This window comes from Ictidomys tridecemlineatus, chromosome 13, assembly GCF_052094955.1.
Source record: "Ictidomys tridecemlineatus isolate mIctTri1 chromosome 13, mIctTri1.hap1, whole genome shotgun sequence".
Lineage (NCBI taxonomy): Eukaryota > Metazoa > Chordata > Mammalia > Rodentia > Sciuridae > Ictidomys > Ictidomys tridecemlineatus.
Genome location: NC_135489.1, coordinates 23,796,931 through 23,801,755, shown reverse-complemented (window position 1 = coordinate 23,801,755; position 4,825 = coordinate 23,796,931). Strand labels below are relative to the sequence as shown.

General features: G+C 44.0%; 1 long non-coding RNA gene across 1 annotated transcript; it reads left to right on the top strand.

Moving 5' to 3' along the window:
* The first annotated feature begins 585 nt into the window (after window positions 1–585).
* Window positions 586–1,788, top strand: LOC144370110 (uncharacterized). Its single transcript, XR_013430051.1, has 2 exons — window positions 586–981; window positions 1,615–1,788. It is a non-coding gene; the product is annotated as an uncharacterized LOC144370110 (long non-coding RNA).
* The last annotated feature ends 3,037 nt before the right edge of the window (window positions 1,789–4,825 follow it).

The window sequence follows — 4,825 nt, the reverse complement described above, 5'->3', positions numbered from 1 at the left end:
GTGGGAAACCTACTTCTTTCCAATGGTGGTGAAGACAGTTTGGCTGGGTTTGGAACTTGTTTGACCTGGAAATGCCTCACAATGTAGAGACTTTCTAAAGGCAGGTGGGTAGGCTGTCTTCACAGTTTTGAGCTTCCATTTGCAGAATGAGCTCAGTAGTTTTCCCTCTATGCCGACCCATCTCTATCCCTGTCAGTTCTGTTAATGGGGTTTCTGATCCAGGGAGGAGACAGGCAAGTGAGCATTGGGATTTCTTGGCTGGTATTTGCTACCTTTGAGACAAAAGTGCTCAAGCCATTTCAGTGATATGACTCACTCTGCATATGCTTAGCTTTACATATTTTTCTCAAATCAGAAGCAGAGCTGGGCCTCTCTCCCCTGAACCTTTTCCTGTAGCACTGTTTTTAAAGCCTAACTCAGCCTTCTGAAATGAGCGGCACTGTGTTTATTAGTTTAAAAATGAACAAACAACTGTCTAAGTTGCCAGAAGGAGCATGTCACCATACCTAGAGATTTGCAGTTGGGGAATGTGACCTCAGAGCATAACGTATCTACAATCTCATATAATTGCAGTGCACCTGTAGAGCCATGTGGACTGTCCTCTCCTCTATCTGGCAAATTGTCTATCTGCCCCTCAAGATTCCGCTGATGCCACCTTGTTTTGTAAAGCTGTTCTTGGATCCCCTAGGCAATTCCATATGCCCTCCTTGGCCTCTCCCAGCACCTGGAGGTTACTGAGTTCATCCACATGGTGTCCCAAGTGGACACTTGCAAAGTGTCTGGTGCACCAGCAGCCTTCTGTAATCCGTTGTGAATTCTTCTCTCTCTGTGCCTTGGTTTCTGATGAGGTGGGGGTCAGGCTCCACTTGTTTAAACCCTGGGTCACTTTGGAGGATGAGAGGCTGGAAAGAGGCCACTGAGACACCATGGAGGGGACACATGGCAATACTGCTCCCGTGTTGTAAGGATGCTGCCCTCACAGTGAGTTCTGTTGCTTCCTGGAGTCCGGAGGGGGAAGTGTGGGGTTTATACTGAGAAAAGCCACAGACCTATAGTTCTAGGCACTTTCCCAGAAACTCCAGCAGGGTCCCAGGCTGCACCCTGCCAAGCTCCCCTGGGTCATAGCCAGTCTCTGCATCTCCTGGGGGCTTCCTGACTCTGGGGAAACAGGGCCAGAAATGGGCTGGAGATACAAGAAGACTTAAGGGGACTGCTGAGGAACGGGGGAGCAGTTGAGGTTCAGGCTTCTTCTCTGTGCACTTGTGGAGGGGAATGCAGGTCAAGAATTTATGGAATCCTGCTGGGTGCCTGCCTGAGCCCCGCCTCCCACTAACCCCTTGGGCTGCCACACAGTTACCTTTGCAATCAGTGGGTTTGCTTTAATGCAAATGAATCCTCCCCTTTCCATTTGGAACAAAAATTCATCAAAACCTTTTAAGAAAGTCCAGTAGTGGCTTTAAGTTATTCAGAATTAACTATTGTCTTAAACAACAACAATAACAAAAACTGTGACTATTTCTTTATGTACCTTTCAAAAAATTGTCAGAAACACAGAATAAGTTGAAAACTTACAGTCCTGACCTTGTGACAACCATCTGATGTGTTCTCTCTTAGGCTGGTGTCTCTGCTAGTCCAAGTTCAAGGCAACGGGGAAGACTGTGGGCTCCATTTTCTGTTTTGTTTTTCCCCTTTAATATGATGTCATAAGACTTTTTCCCTTGGAACACTATGACCTCCAAAATCATTTTAGTGTTTGTAGAATATTAAAGAATGAAATTTCTTCTAAAACTGTCCCTTGCTTGTTTTGTTTTTAACTTTTATTTTTAGAAGAATTACTCTTTGAAAATATGTGTTGGGTTTTTCTCCCCATGCAGAATCCTCCGTTTTGCTGTCTTTGTCCTGGGTTTTGGTACCCAGGACCCTGGAGAGTCCCCTGCCTCTTCAGACTCCTCCCTGAAGCTACCCCACAGGAAGGGACAGAAGTCGCTTCCTAAGCATGTTTAATTTGTGGGAGCTCAGGTCCAACCTATGGATGTTGCAAGGGGACTGGGCAGGCCTGGACCAGGGCTGGGGAGACCTGCCCATTTAACCCAAGGCAGAAACTGTGCAGCTTGTCTGTAAATGGCCAGCCAGATGGTAATAGTCTTGACAAGGTCCTTGAAGAAGAATTGAAAGAATAAAGTAGGAACCATAAAGAAGTCTTGACTGACTTCTATTCCAGGAAGTGATGAAGAGCTGTCGGTGTATACCATACCATGGGTGGTGCACTTTTTGTAATATTTAAAGGATTTTCAAAGACATTTTTTATTAGTTTTATTTTCCACTTTCACTCTGACTTTAGGACAGGATGTGGCTGCATGATTTGGGGAAAATATTAAGACAGTTTGATTGAAAGTCATCTAAACCATTATCTAAAGATGATGGTCTTTCATCATCTGTCATGCAGCTCTCAGCAATGGGAAGTGGGATAGAGGCAGATTGTCTCCTCCCCCCAATTTCTCTGCAAGGTGACGTGTTACAACAAAAAGCAATCAATGGGGCTCAGGAAACCCCACCCCAAAATATGGCTCCCTGGTGTTTGAGAAAACAGTTGGAACAGGAAGGTCATGTTTACCTCTCCTCTGAAGCAGGTCATAAAATTCTCATTTCAAAGGTACTTCCTCTACATCCAGAGGACAGGAGCCACAGCCACAGGACACAGAGAAGAATGTGAGCCAACAGGTCCTGCTAAGATCCCCCAGTTTACGACCATAGCATACGCCCCTGTCTACACCCCAGTTCACTCTTCAGCAATTCTAAGCACAGCAATAAACAGGATCCCTGTTTCTTTGGGGTCTTCATTTCTTTTTTTTTTAAAAAGATGCCATTTTATTGGTGTATTATAATTGTGTATATTCATGGGATTTGTTATTATATATTTATCCATGCATACAACATAATTCCATCAATCTCATTTCCTGGTACCTCCCCGGGTCTTCATTTCTGAAATGAAATAAATTTGGATTTTTTCTTGCTAATCTGTCTTTTGTCATGGAACTAGTAATGGGTGAGAAAAGATACTTTTTTTTTTTTTTTTTTTTTTAGTCCTTACCCAAGTTTTAGACCAAATTCTGCCACAAGCAAGCCTCTATTAAAACAATCACAATACAAAAAAGAGCTGGGGTTGTGACTCAGTGGTTAGCACCCCCTGGATTCAATCTCCAGTACCTATTCCCCCCTGCCCCCCCCAAAAAAAAATCACAGGACCTATTCTTCTAAACTTGGCTTAGGCCATTCCCCAAATCATGTAATCAGAGTCAGAGTGAAAATAGAAAATAAAACTAATAAAAATGACCTTAGAATACCCCATGTCCCCACTCACAGGCACACATCAAGTCTTGCATGGGAAGGTTATGAGAGGTCATGATATGGGATGATATGCTGATGGTGGGAATTGTCCCCGCACACTGAGTCAGTGACAGAGCCCTCCTTGAAGTGGGGCCCAGAGCCAAAGCTCCAGGAGTGGGGCTCCAGCTCCAGGGGGGCTGGGCAGCTGGGCTTGATGGGTCCTGAGACCCTGTCTTCAGGGATGGTGGCTACTGTCACATTTTCTAGCTAACCACATTGATCAACATTCATGCCATCCATTATGTCTGCCATCTTGTATGTTATTGGACCCTCTGACTTTGATTTTGAAATCAAGTTGTTAGTGCTCAGATGCTAACTGTCCACTCCTGGGATGGGAATTAAAGTTGATTTACAACTGGAAGCTCCAAAATACCCACCCATGTGGGACTGGTCAAATAAAATATGGCAAAATCACATAATGGAGGAACACGACGCTGAAATAAACAAAGAAGCTCTCTGGGAACTGGTGGGCAAAGACCCCTAAGGACTCTGTGAAAAGAGCAAGATGTAGACACGCAACGGAGTGATTTTCCTACATTTTATGCACAGGAGGTTGGTGGAGGGAAGGTTCAGGAAATAGAGTTTGTGTTTGCTTATAATGGCCTGAAGGGACTCGGGAAGGGTAAAGAAACTAGAAAGTCACCTCAGGAACAGGGTTGAGAAAGGAGATTGGAAATAGGGCTGAATGGTGTAGGAAGGAAGCAAGACTTCATGGGAACACATTTTATTGTCTTGCTTTTTTAACCTTGTGAATGGGTTACCTGTTCTGAGAAAATGAAAATATGAGTCCGTTTTCTTGCACATGCATGATACTCTTTATACCAAAGTATTTTAAAGTCAATTTCAACACAGGCAGTAGAACATATCGCTTGGTCCTGCCCTCCCTCTAAGCCAGCACTTCTCCAACCAGGGGGCCAATACTTCAAAACCACAGAATAAACTTATTTTTCTGGAAGATCTGGGAGGAAAACAGGCATATAGACATAGTCTAGAGTAGATTGTAGCTTTGCCAAAACAGTCTCGCTGGCTCTACAAAAAGCCCAGCTGGCCTTCAGCTCTTGTGGGAATGAGCAATGATCTCTGTCCCCATTATGTTAGGGCTGGTTCCTGTGGGCTTCATCTGTAGGGGGTTTGGGGACTTTCTAAAGAAAATTTCCTTTGGCTTCCATAAACCTCTGGGAAGCAGTATTATCCCTGATTGACACAAGAAGGAACTAGGGCTCAAAGGCCACATGATTTGGTTCAAGTAATTTGAAGTAGCTCTCAGATCAGCATTTCTACTCTGACACCCAGTGGCTGTGTTATGTAAGAGATTTGTGTATTTGTGCATTTAGTTATTTAAGAAATCGTTGTCTTGCTCTTGACCCTTGTTTTCTTTATGAGATACTGCTGTTCTCCTGAAGGATTTAGGGAAAACATTCATAGATGAAAAACAAAG